Below are 14,211 nucleotides of genomic sequence, written 5' to 3' on the forward strand. Positions count from 1 at the left end.
CACAGCCTCTCCAGCATTTGTCATTTGTGGAGTTTTGAATGATGGCCATTCTGACTGGTGTGAGGTGATAACCTCATTGTAGTTTTGATTTGCATTTCTCTGATAATTAGTGATATTGAGCATTTTTTCATGTGCCTATTGATCATTTGTATGTCTTCCTTGGAGAACTGCTTGTTTAGGTCTTCTGCCCATTTTTGGATTGGGTTGTTTGTTTTTTTCTCATTAAGTCAAATGAGCTGCTTGTATATTCTGGAGATCAAGCCTTCATCGGTTTCATCATTTGCAAAAATTTTCTCCCATTCCGTAGGTTGTCGTTTTGTTTTACTTATGGCTTCCTTTGCTGAGCAGAAGCTTGTAAGTTTAATTAGGTCCCATTTGTTTATTCTTGAGAGCAATCTCCTTTACTTAAAGTCAACTGACTGTCAACAACATCTACAAAATGCCTTTACAACAACAGCAAGACTAGTATTTGACCAAACAGCTGGGCACCATAGCCTAGCCAAGCTGACACAGAAAATTAACCATCACAGGCTCCATTGTTCTCGAAATTCTGGGCTGATAGTTTCTATTTCATTAAAAAATATGCTATACTTTAAATTACTGCACAAGACTTAAAGCAGGAGTAAATTAAAATTTTACATATAGTAATCTTCCTCTCAGGTTGTTAAATTATTCTCTTACTTTTTTATGATGGTTTTCTCAGATTCTTATGTCCAATTCATAAGAGAGATTTCTAGCACAATTTCACAACTGCTCACTGGAATAACTAAACCTCTTAATGAAATGTCTGTGTATTCTTTTCTGCCTACAAGCCATCTGTACTCTTTAGCACAATTGTGCTAAGAACACAACTCTGTTCCCAGCTGTGCACAAGAGACTTATTAGAGCAGAGGGCGATGTTCAGAGAATTTATTTCCAAGATCATTTTTAATCGATTTGTCCATCTTATGCTATTTCTGTCATCACATTTCTCATGTTGGCTTTATTCCTTTGCCTTTGTCATGCTCCCCCATTGTTTGCCATGCCCTTCTTTTATCATTTGCTACCTTTCTGCTTTGTTTTCTGTGCTTTGTGCAAGTGTTTCATTCTCCACGGTTTCCATAACTCCTGGCACTGTCAACATTTGAGTTGCACGCTACTTTGTCAGGATAGAGCTGTGTTGTGCATTGTATGGTGGTTAGTAGCCTCCCTGGTTTCTTCCACTAGGTGCCAGTAGCACTAACGCCCCTCCTCCACCCTGGCTGTGACACTCAAATAGGTCTTCAGATATTGCCAAATGCTGTCTGGAAGTAAAATTATTTCCTGTCTAGAGCCACTTATTTAGATGGGTATCCAGAAAATGAGCCCTTTGGTATAGTTCTTAACTGTGAACACTGGAACTAAAACATTCAGGATAGGGATAGGATGGTAAAAATGCAACAGGTATATTACTCCATGCCTGAATGAGGTGTTGCAAATGATGACTGCCCAATAAATGTATTTGTACTGCATAAATCCAAAATAATGTTGAACTACTTACTTGGCAAATATTATTCCACCGTTTCATATAAATGTAGTAATTATTATTATGTTTAGAATTAAAATGACCTGTTCAACTGCAACTAGAGAAAAGATAATGGCATTTTTGTGACAAGCGTCTCGGTTCTAGAATGTCTAAGTTGTCTGTTGGGATCACACCTACTCTGACCGTCCTGGACCAAGAAGTAAGAGTAGGACTTAGATAATCTTCTCACTATATTTCAAATAATCAAGACCAATGGAGACCAATTGTTGTTTATAGACTCTGCTTTACTATCTCGTGGGCATTGTGAGAGCTTTCTTTAATTTGTCTGACTCATTCTATGTACTCCACAAAAAAGACTTCCACTCTTCTAGTATCTGCCAGCAATGATGAAGCTGACCATAAACCACACTTTCTTTCATTTTGAGGCTTTGAATCTGACATTACAGGTTTTGCTCTCTAAGTCTCAACCATCTCAATTCAATTCATCATATGGGTACTTTACTATGAACTTCTTCAGCTGTATCTACCAAATATTTCACACTAACAAGCATCTACTCAGAGATTCATATTTCAAATACAAGAAAACAAGGTCATTTAAACAATTATATATTTGTTCTTGCTGTATGCTAGGGTTTATGCTAGGCTCTGGAGAATACAAGTTTAAGTAATAATGTAATGGAACTGATATACAGCTATCAACAATACTGTCAACTAACTATAATGTTAATTAGACTGATATAATCTCACAAGACAAGAAATGAAGTTTGGAGGATGTTTCCCAGAAAAAAGTAAAGCTCAGGTTAGGACATAGAAGATCATACATCTGAACAGGCAGAGTCACAGGAAAGGAAATAAGAAAGTGAAATATGCAAAGAGCATGTCTAAGGATTCTCCCTTGCCCTTCACATGTGGAAGAAATCTTGAGCTTGAACTAGAAAGGTTATGGGATACCATGGATGTCATGCTCACAAATTTAGACTGTAATATATAAGAAACTGGAGATCAATAGAAATTTCTGAGGAGTAATTTTAGTATTTCATTCTGTCACCTATATTTAATGCACATTCTTGGGGACAGATTTCTAAATGAGAACTTTCATTTGCTTGTTTTAGTCAATACTTATTTTCCAATAATATTTGCAATTCACTTTTTTTCCCCCATGTTTTATCATTTGGAATGATTCTGGCCAGAAAGGTATTAGAAATATTTTGTAGTTTGTGTTTTAACTCTTATCAACTTGCCTGAAAGGAAGCCCTGAGACAAGAATTGTATCTTCTACATAATTTGTTACTTTCAGAGTATCATTTAATAAAATGTTAGCAATTGATTCACTCTGCTTTCAAGGGAGCACAGCACTTTAGATATAAATTATTTATTAAATGTAAAAAACTACCTTGATATCTTCTATCCGTCAGAAGTTGTCCTGATTGACAAAAATCTCTATTTAGCATTTTCCTGTGTTCCTGACTCATATCTCATTGTGTTGCGCACAGGTCATGTTTCCTCATGGACAGAGGAAAACTTTGGAGACAAAGCAGTTCTCTGAAAGGAGCTGAGTGTTCCAGCTCAGAAGCAGCAGGTCATTCTGATTAATGACCATTTCAAGCATGTTTGTGTGGAAAGGGATAAAAGGCATTTTGAAGAATGTCTCTCCATTAAAACCAAAATATATTGTTAGGCTTTTATTGTTGGCTGAAAAATCACAACAGTAAAAAAAAGTTTCATTGTAGACAAAAATAAAATTTAGCTATGAAAATTAAAATCATTAATTTATTGATTTTATATTACTTTTAAAAGTAGTAGTCTAAATTTGGTGGGCTTTCATTTTTAACATGTTGTAACAGTATACTCTTACAATCCATAAACACAAAGAGTTGGACTCAGTTTTTTTTTCTTTTTGTTTTGTTTTTTAATATATCTGAGGTACAGAGAAGTTAATTTGTCCAAGATCAGCTAGTCAGTAGTGTATTTTAAACTCAGTTTTACTTTTAAAATTCTGCTTTTTAAACCATATCATCCTATGCAAGAAGCAAAAATTAATTAATTAACTAATTAATTAATTTGTTAATTAATTTTTAAAAAGCACTCATCTTGATGGTGGTGAGCAATCTCTCGGGTAATAAAGTATCTAGTTTTCTTACTAATATTATCTAAGCATTTGATATCAAGGAAATATTGATCATTACGTCTTCAAAGATCTGAATAATGTGGCATTTAGTTATCAGGAATATATGCCATTAATAAATTACACTTATACAAATTTATTTTATAAATCCTAGAACAAGGTTAAATGAATGCTGAAAAATATTCTCAATGGATACAGCAGAATGCATGATGAAGTATCTAAGAATTTTTATTTGAGCAAGTGGAGCAAAAATTGAGAAATGATGATATGAAAGCAATAGTGTCTAGAAACTGGACAGTATTGCAAGCAAAGAGGCCCTACTTAACGTCTGATGCCTCTACGCAAAGACGAGTGTTCCGGCCGAAGACCCAAACGAGGAGCGGACTTTCTGACATAGGACACAGTGAAGTCTCAGTAAACCCAATCGGCTACCACAGTCTCATAACTACTAAATTAGACATTTCTACTATGAGACTGACTTAAGTAATTGGATTTTACATAATGATAGAAGGAAAAATAAAAAGCATCAACAAGAAAATTGAGATTATGAAACATTTTTGCTTTGTTCTTTGATATGTTGTCCTCAGAATATTTTTGCTGCTGCTTAAAACAGCGCAGTGCAGGTCTGTAAAGATAAATTCTAAATTGCTTAAGCTCATAGTACCAGGCTCCTGTGAAGCAGTGGTCAATTGACTGCAGATTCATTCCAGCCCCTTAAAAATCATGAAATAGGCCAATTTTGTACAAATTCTATTATAAGGAATTGGGATTTTTTTTTTTAGTTTGTCCATTGTTCCTTTCAACCCCCAAAGATGTCTTATATGTAATAGGTACACATAGCTATTCATTACTTGCCTGGATTTCTTATTCTGTTGCATAAACAACCATATATATACATATATTGTTTTATTTGATATATAAAATGAGCTCTATTAAGAATAAAAATATTTTTCTTTTTTAAAGGTGTTTTCTGAAACAATAACACTAAGGAGCCAGAGAGATACAGAGAGAAAGAATATTTTTATTGAGAGACTGAAATCCTGCATATCCTCTGAGCTGAGTTAGGGTGGAAGGATGACTTAACATCCCTTCTCTCCATGTCCACATACTCTTCTTGAGAAATCTACTTAACCTGGATTTTCCTTTTTTTGATAGAAAAATTCTTTGAACACGTTTTTTCCTTTTAAACTTAGTTACCAGGGTCACGCTTTCCTGGCGTACCAGCTGGTGATCCTTGGTGACTTACCTCCTCACCTCAATTTCTTCATTTTTATAATTGGATAAAATTATGTCTTTGGCAGGATTAGACTAGGAATTCAAGGAGACATTATATAACAAACACCTGTCACCTAGTGGAAGGCAGCTGACCAATGTTAGGTCCTTCCTACTATTATTTTTACTGGTTTTATTTACATGTTCTAAAACATGGAGATTTCAGTCAACAAATACTCAACTCACACTTACATATCAACTGTGTGACCGTCACTGTCCTGGCCACAAAGATAAAGTGACATAGTTCTTACTCTCAAACAAGTTACATGGCAGTTAAAAAAAAAAAAAAAGATAATGGAAAGAAAGAAAATCTCCATGTGTTTTTAAGCCCATTAGAAACAATAGACTATATCTAACTCAAGAAGAAAATTGTTTTCAAGTGCTGTAAGGTTAAAATGGACACTTTGCATAGGAATTTCACTATGTCTCTTTCTATGTCGTAAGTCTAGCACTGCGTCCGGAACAGCTCTACCAGCAGAATGTTCACACCATCCCTGATGGAAAGGCAGTGGGAACCAGGAAATGTTCTTGTAAGAGCAGAGGATTTCAAATGCGGGTGACCCTTACTGATACTGAGAAGCACATTTTACTTTGGAATCTATTTCTCCTTCTTTCTGTGTGTGTGTGTGTGTGTGTGTGTGTGTGTGTTATTCTTTCTCAAGAATGAAACTTTCAGGAAAAAAAAATGTGTGAGATAATGCTGAACTTCTCTATTCCATCCCATCCCATCCCATTTTCCTCTATTCTTTCTCACTGAAAGGAGTACTGGTCACCAGCAATAAATAGATCCTCTGACCCACTAATAATACAAAACTTGTATACTGAAAATTTTTGCTATGGAGATGATCCACATGGGAGTTATTGAAGCAGCTAATTCTATGTCTTCCTGCTTGACCTTATCTCAAACATTTTCCATTCTTTTATACAATGGCCCACTGTCTCTCTCAGTAAGTAGAACAAAATTCCTGTAAAACTACAGTTCTACCATGGATCACTAGATTTCTGTGGAAGAAATCTTAGATTTCTGGATACTGCCAGATGAAATGATAAACCTTAGAATGAAAGATAATTTAGAACAAAATCAGAGTTGCTATTCCAAAAGGGATAAATAACAATTAGGAAAGTATATTGATGAAAATTGAAATCAATTAAACATGACTCACATATAGCTCTGCTTATATTAGTAACCCAAGAAGAATATTAATCAAGTAGATATTCAAGTTTGAATTATTTCAAGTAAAACTCTTAACAAAGTTTAATGTTCTTTAATGTTCATATAGTGTTTTACAGTTTATATGTCCTTCAATACACATGCATGACATTATGAACACCATCAGTTGTATTACAGAAGATACAGGTGGCTACTTCTTTCACAAAGATACAAATGTTAAAAAAAAAAAAAAGATACTGCATTACAATGTCCTTATAATGGGGAATTTGCAGGTTGCTAATACGCAAGACTAGAAGAACCCCGACAAAAGGACCAGCACATTAACTGGTAAGTCCCACAAATTCAGCCATGGGTCCTGGACCTTCATGCATCAGTCCAAGGTGACTAGTTTCTCCACGTGGTGAGGTATCACAAGTGATCCTAACTTCAAGATGGAAACCCAGGGGACCTTCTGCTCAGACTGTAGAATCTACTTCAATAATCCCATTCTCGGGTATAAGTTCTTTGTCAAGGATGGGACAGGGAGAAAGTGTTGGCTGGAAATGCAGGCCCTGAACACAGCACTGGTAGACGACAGCGTCACAGAAAGAATCGCAGCAGGCTTTGTGGATCTGGGAACTATCTTAAAAGGCATGAGAAGAGAATGAGGTGGCTTGGATAGGAAGACAGAGGGAGAGATGTTAAAGGGAGCCCCGAGGACCTGACTGAAGTTTCCAGAAAACAGAAGATAATGGTTCTGATGGATTTGTTTTTAGGGGATGGTCTGATAGTTTTTCACCAAGTATTCTAACCCTTTCTGCCTTACTAATGGGTGGGATATCTACCCATGACGATGTGGGTGAAATCTACCACCTTAGTGAAACTGCAGGCAGAAATAATGTCATGTTTAGTTAAATTCCCTGGTAGATGGGAGTGAGGAAGACCTACTTCTATGTTATAATTCATAAAATACCTCATTTTTAGAAAAATTTTTTAAAATAATTATTTAACCTAATTTTAGGCCCTAATTCTCAAAACACTGAATTAGAGTGTTTGCTGTGACTCAGCCTCTAGAGCAACCTGAGGTAACTGGGTGCCTAAAAAGTCAGCCTTTAAAAATAGTCTGATAATACAGTTTTATCAGACAAAAAATTGTAATTTAAACTAATTTCCATCCACCTTTCTTGGAAGCCTTTTAAAAATATCACATGTCCTCAAAGGAACTTTGGGAAACCAAAGAATTAAAAAGTAACACCTCTCACCATAAAGATACTTAGAATCCAATTAAGGAAATATACACGCAAGCAGAACCCTAAAGCAAGCGAGTCAGAAGGGGCTTCTACGTCACTCAGCCAGTCGACATCCTTTGAGCCAGTATGTGTCAAGTACATGATGAGTACAGAGTGGTGAGCAAGATAGAGAAGATTCCTGACCTCAGAGAGCTTCCCTTCTACTGACGTTACCATGTCAAGTCACTGGACTGGTAATAATCCAAAGTGTGCAAGCCAATGCTGACTTTAGCATATAGTCCGACTCAGATAATTGTTATTTCCTAGGCAAAGTAATATTATATCTCTGGCTGCTTCTTACCTCTTGTTTTGCCCTGACCCCTTTCCATCACCCTGTCACATGTTAACTAAAAACAAAAAGAGATCTTTAAAAATAAATAGTTTCATAACTGAAAGTGAAGAGTCTGGGGAAGTCTTGTTTTCTCATTCATACAAATATATAGCTGTACGGCACAGACCACACAGGTAATCCAGGTGAGAACCAGGTACATGCTTTACAAGGATCTGCTTTGTTCAGTGCTGTACCCTCAGTGCCTATAAACCGCCTGGTTCGAGTCGGTGCTCCTTGAGTATTTGATGAATGCATATAGGAATGAATGAATAAATGAGTGGATAAAGATTTGGCATACTTCAGAAAGTTTCCTGATTTGCAGTTTACATTGAGAAGACTTGTTGAGCCAGACACTCTGCTAAATGCATGTAATATCTAGCTTAGTCATCATAACCATCCAATAAGGCAAATCATAACAGAAAACTCATTTTGCTGACACATTAGCTGGCTTTATCTTAATGAGATTATTTGCCCAAGATCACAGAACAAAATTAGGTTTTGAATTCAGACCCATCAGCCACCAGTGTGTATTTTTTTTAACTTTATTGGGGTATAATTGATGAAATTGTAGATATATATATATTTGAAGTGTACCAGGTGATGATTTAACATACATACACTCTGTAAAATGATTACTGCATTCAGGCTAATTAATACCTCTGTTACATCACAGAGTTATATTTTTTATTTTTCTTTGTGGTGAGAACACTTAAGGTCTCTCTTTTAGCAAATTTCAAGTACACAGCACAGTATCATTATTTATACCAGTCATCATGCACTGCATTAGATCCCCAGAGTTTATGCATCTTATAAATGAAAGCTTGTCCCTTCTGACCAGTATCCCTCATCTCCGCTATGCCCAGCCCCTGGTAACCACCATGCTACTTTCGGTTTGTATAGGTCTGCCTTTTTTTGTTGTTTGTTTTAGAGTCCACATGTAAGAGTGATCATACAGTATTTGTCTTTCTCTGCTTGGCTAATTTCACTTAGTGCATCATCTAAGGTTCATCCACATTGTTGTAAATGCCAGGATACCCTCCTATCTCATGACTGATTATATATAATATATATATATATAATATATATATACACACATACACACACTTTATATATTTTATATATTTATATATAATTTAGATATCTATAGATAACAAAAAGTATATTTATGTGTGTGTGTGTGTATATATATTATATATATATATTATATATAATCAGTCATGAGATAGGAGGGTATCCTGGCATTTATATATATAGCTCACATCTTTATCCATTTCTCCATCAACAGACACTCAGGTTGTTTCCATAGCTCTTTTTTGTATATGTATTTTTTTTATTGAAGTGTAGTCAGTTTACAATGTTGTCTCAATTTCTTGTGTACAGCACAATGCTTCAGTCATACATGAACATGCATATATTTGTTTTCATATTCTTTTTCACTGTAAGTTACTACACCATCACCCTGTTTCCATATCTCAGCTATTGTGAATAATGCTGCAGTGAACGTGGGAGTGCAGATATAATTTTGAGCTATTGATTTAATTTCTTTTGGATATATACCCAGAAATGGGATTCTTGGATCATATGGTAGTTCTTTTTAAATTTTTTGAGGAAACTCCATACTATTTTCCATAACAGCTGAATCAGTTTACATTCCCACCAACAGTGCACAAGGGTTCTCTTTTCTCCACATTCTCCTCGACACTTATCATCTGTTGCCTTTTTGATAAAACCCATCCTAACAGGTGTGAGGTGTTCTCTTACTGTAGTTTTAATTTGCATTTCCCTCATGATTAGTGATCTTGAGCCACTTTTTGTGTATCTGTTGGCTACTTGTATGTGTTCTTTGGGAAAATGTCTATTCAAGTCCTTATACTTTGTAAAACTCTAGTGACCATTGAATGAGTTTGAATGAATGAATGAGTCAATCAAACTATCAATCAGTCAAGAAAACCAAGGCCACAATGGTTGAAGCATCTAAAATATTGATAATGGGAAAGAACAAATTATCATTACAATAATGTCTATACACTTATTAATCTACAGCCTCATTTGGAGTTAGGTTTACGTAAAAGACTAGGTGAGCAACTGCAGTACACACAAATAATCTGTAAGAATCCAACAAGTTCAGAAACTCAAAGTCACAATGGAGCAGACTACAACGTCTTTGAAGAATCAGGAACTGTTCGAAGAAATTCACTGTATTTTCACCGTTTTCCATATTTACTGTTTTTGGAACTAATTTTTTTTAAAGAAAACTACTCTAGTTTTAATCTTGTACATTGGGAAGTCACTTCTCATGCCACTTTCCTCTCGCCCTTTACAAAAGAACCCACCATTTTTGATATTACCAGATTCCTGAGTAAATGGCTCTAACCACACACACAGCCAGAATATCGTAACTCCTCTTCAAGAAAATAAGTTAGGGGGAAAAAACATTATTGTTGAAAAATTCAAGAACAATCACAACAAAACCTATCCGCTTGTAACGAAAAGTGGTGTAAAGTTAAACACGTATGTTATGGGAACACAGAATAAATGAACAAATGCTGGTGAAACCTTGTTGCAGCCCCTTCCCCTGTATCCATTCTAGTTACATGTCCCTTCTGCATTTTTCACCTCCATGACTCTTACAGACATCTACAAATAAACTCTACCTTTGGTGTCTCCTCTTGTTTTTCACCTGCTCCCTCTTTGTTGGCCACCACTACCTTCATTCTGCTGAAATACTGGGTTAGTGGTCACCGATGCCTTGCTAGTGACCAAGCTCAGTAGTTTCTTCTCATTCTTAAATTTACCTGCCCTTTCTAAACTGTGTGCCATGGGACCTTTTTACTACACTCTCCTGAAACTCTCTCTCTTTTTTTTTAAATCGTCTTGAAACTGTCTGATTCCGCATCATCTTGGATCTCTCCCCACTCATCTTACCATAAGTTCCCTACTCCTATTTCCTTCTATCCAGTCCTCACATGTAGGCACTTTGCACAATGTAGTACCATGCTCTTTTATTTAAGCTCCATATTCCGTCCCAGGATGATTGCATCTTCTTTCATGTTTTTCACTGTCAATTTTGAAGATAATTTAAAAAGGGTTCACATTCAGAATCTTAACTATTTTTGTGAGAAAAGTCTTGAATGTCAACTAATTCCTAAGTTCCTCTTGCCATATCTGTTAACCATCAGCTGTAACTTGTCAAATTTGACCTCATCATTGTATCTTCTTACTGATACTAATATAAACTGTTACTGAAGTAATGACTCGAAATCTTGGTACTGGTTTGATTTTTATTCTTCCCTTAACCTTCACAACCAATCAGATTAGCCTGTACTTTTAAAATGTTCTACACAGCTACCATGTCTTCTCATTTCTATTCTACTCTCTTATGTGGGCCTATGTGACTTCTTTTGGGCAATATTACAAGAACTTCCTTGTGTCTGATTGCTTTGCAATCTAGTCTCTGTATTGAATAAAACAAAATTGAATTAATAAAATAGAGTTGAATAATAAAACAGAATTATCATCTTACAACAGTTCAGATAACATCATTCCTTAAGTTCAGTGGTGTGCCAATGATGATAACTAGAATTAATATCTATTTAGAATTATTTTGGAGGCTAAATGATATATACTTTACCTCAGAATTCAAAAACTGTGGGCCAGATTGGTCCTGCATTCATTTATTTAATCAGTAATCCACCCAGTCAATAAGTAACTATGGAAAATCTCTGTATGCCAGTCACTGTTCCAAGTTTTGTTCAAGTGACATATGTTGATTGCCCCAGTATTTTTTTTATTTGAGCAGATTTTCAAGATTTTAAAAGGGAGAGATTAAAAAATACCTTGCTATTCTCTTTTTTTTTTTTTTTTTTTTTTTTCAGTCTGGTAAGGTTCAGCCTGACTCCTACAGGACAGTCTACAAAATCTGCAGAGATGTTTTCTTTTGTCCTGGGATGTGGTCTGTACTGTACTGCAGTTTGCAACTTTCTTTTAAACTGAGAACTAATATGATTAGAAGTTTTTAATGTAATTGCCCTGTTTTCCATCATAAAGTAATATTTAAAAAGTGAAATATTTCTTCAACACTAGCCTCAACCAAAAGGGGAAAAACAAGGACTGAGAGATCTCTCTTTTTAAAAAAATTGGAAGAGCGTACTTTGCAAAAGAAGACTGTTTCTGCATATTGGGTACACTAACCAAGTGTGTTTGTCAGGAAAAAAATGCAGCCTAAGATACCATTTGATGATATACGATGAGCTGAATTCTTATGTGTGGCTCTCTTGCGCTCAATTATATAAACTCCCTGGCTCTCACTGCTGTTTACATATGGGGTCTGGTCTTTGCATGAAATATCTTACTTAATTCTCATAACTCTGTGTAGTTGGTACTAGAAATCAGAGAAAGTAAATAACACGCTCAAGGACATTCGGTTAATAATTTTTGAAGCCAGAATTCTTAGCTCAGTCTGCATCCAAATGCATCCTTTCAGTACAGTTCTTCCACATAACAATCTGCGATTTGGTTCCAACCTACTTTTTTCGATTTATTTCTTGACCGCACTCCAAATTATTCACCAGGTTCCTCTTACACCGTGCTTTTAGGTACATTTGCTTTTGTTTGGGACACTGCTTTATTTCTCCAATGCTGAAATGCTCTTTCTAAGCCTGTTCGTACATTCACCCTCTCAGAAGAGCCCCCTTTATTCTATGAGATCGCTATTTACATGATAACAACTGCATTTCTCCTTGTAACAAGGCAATTGTGTAGGTTTGTTTCCTACCATTTGAGTATAAAGTACATTGAAAAATCCAATACAGCATCCAGCCCAGTTTCTTTTTTAAATTATATACTAGAAATTCCATTTTTATTTATTACATTGTAATTAGAGAAGGCTACCTGGACAGACAATGTTTTGAATAACCATCCCCAAAATATTGTTTTTCTTTCTAATTTTATGACCATTAACAAATATGGAAATACTACGGTGTGGTAATCATTTTATGTATAGTCTTCTGCTTCTTTAAGAGATAGTGGATATTCTGTTGGCGTGAGGAACTGACATCACATTTGGAGCACATGCTTAGCTTGTAGCAGATGTTCCAAAACATGTGGATTATTGTGTAAGTAAATAAATATTGGACATCACACACAAGCATTACTAGTTTAGCATCAACAGTGGGGTCCAAAAGTGTTTGTACCTTTTTCCAGCTTCCTCACCTTTTTGCTAAAGGAATTGGGGTATCATAGACTCACAGTAATGACTTTTGAAAGGTTCAACAATTGCCTTTTCTTTACAAAAACCCTATTGAGAAGTAATACTTGTGCATTGGTGTATTTCTTTCCAAAACCTTCTACCAGGAGAACAGTCCAGAGTTTTTTTTATTTATAACTACCAGAGTCCCTTGAGAAATAAACCACAACACAGCCACCAAGCTCTGCTTTGTAGTTTGCATTGACTTTAATAGGAGATGAGTATTCCACTTGACCCCAGTGCAGAGGTGATTGTCAGCGGAGACATTTCCAGAGTGCAAATAGGATGTGATTTACGATGCACTTCACAAACCACATCAGCTGCTTTTCTCCATTATGTTGCTTAACTCTGACCTGTATGAGGAACTCACCTCCCAAAGGCTGTGCAAGGCGAGGCACACAGAGAATCATGTTTTCTATTCTTGACACACAGCCTCTGTTTCCTTCAGGCTCAAGTGTTAAAAAGCATCCGTCTGATAAAACGCTTTCTCTAGAATTACTAGTGCACTGCACACTAAAACTCTGAAAAGTTTCTTCAGGAAAAAAGAAGAAGAACTGGTTGTTATATTCAATTTTACATTTGCCATGTGTCCTGAGATTGTAATAAAGATGTGTGTGTGTGCGCATGCATGTGCGGAGAGGAGAGAGAGAGAGAAATCTCCTTTTCTTGCTGTTGACAAAAGCAAAGAGACTTCAGTAGAACCTTCTGTACCACCAAGGGTTATGTTACAGTAGTTTCAAAAATCTATACTTCTTAACAACTAAAAAGATAGAACTTTTGTCCATGTATATTTTTTCTTCAAGAGCCATTAGACAGTATTCTAAGACTTTTTTTCTATGCATCCTTAAGTATTCCCGCTCTGGTGTTGATTTTAATGGGACTTGTTCTAAGTAAGTTCTGAAATAGCCTCAGCAAACGAGCACTGGATTAGAACCACCAGAGCATGTCAGTCATAGAAAACGAGGTCGTGCTCATCCTAATTTGCAGCAGTTTCTACCTCAACAGAAATGTCAGGCTTCATAGAAGAAAGAATTTAGGCTAAGAAAGAAAGAAAGTTTGAAGAGTTTTATTGCAATCTTGAAATGGTTCTCAGTTGGCCTGTAAATGACATTTGAACCAGAAACTCCCAACTCTTCGGGCTCCAGGATAAAATTAGAAGCTACCGAGGGTAGTCTTGAAGATAACCAAATGATCACCAAGATGATGAGGAGGAGAGGGAGTAAACCAGAGAGTTGTAAAAAGTACTTTAGGAATTGTAGAAGTGGTGAGAGGAAAGGGTATCATGCCCCCTAGTG

The sequence above is a fragment of the Camelus ferus genome, chromosome 1, assembly GCF_009834535.1.
Source record: "Camelus ferus isolate YT-003-E chromosome 1, BCGSAC_Cfer_1.0, whole genome shotgun sequence".
Lineage (NCBI taxonomy): Eukaryota > Metazoa > Chordata > Mammalia > Artiodactyla > Camelidae > Camelus > Camelus ferus.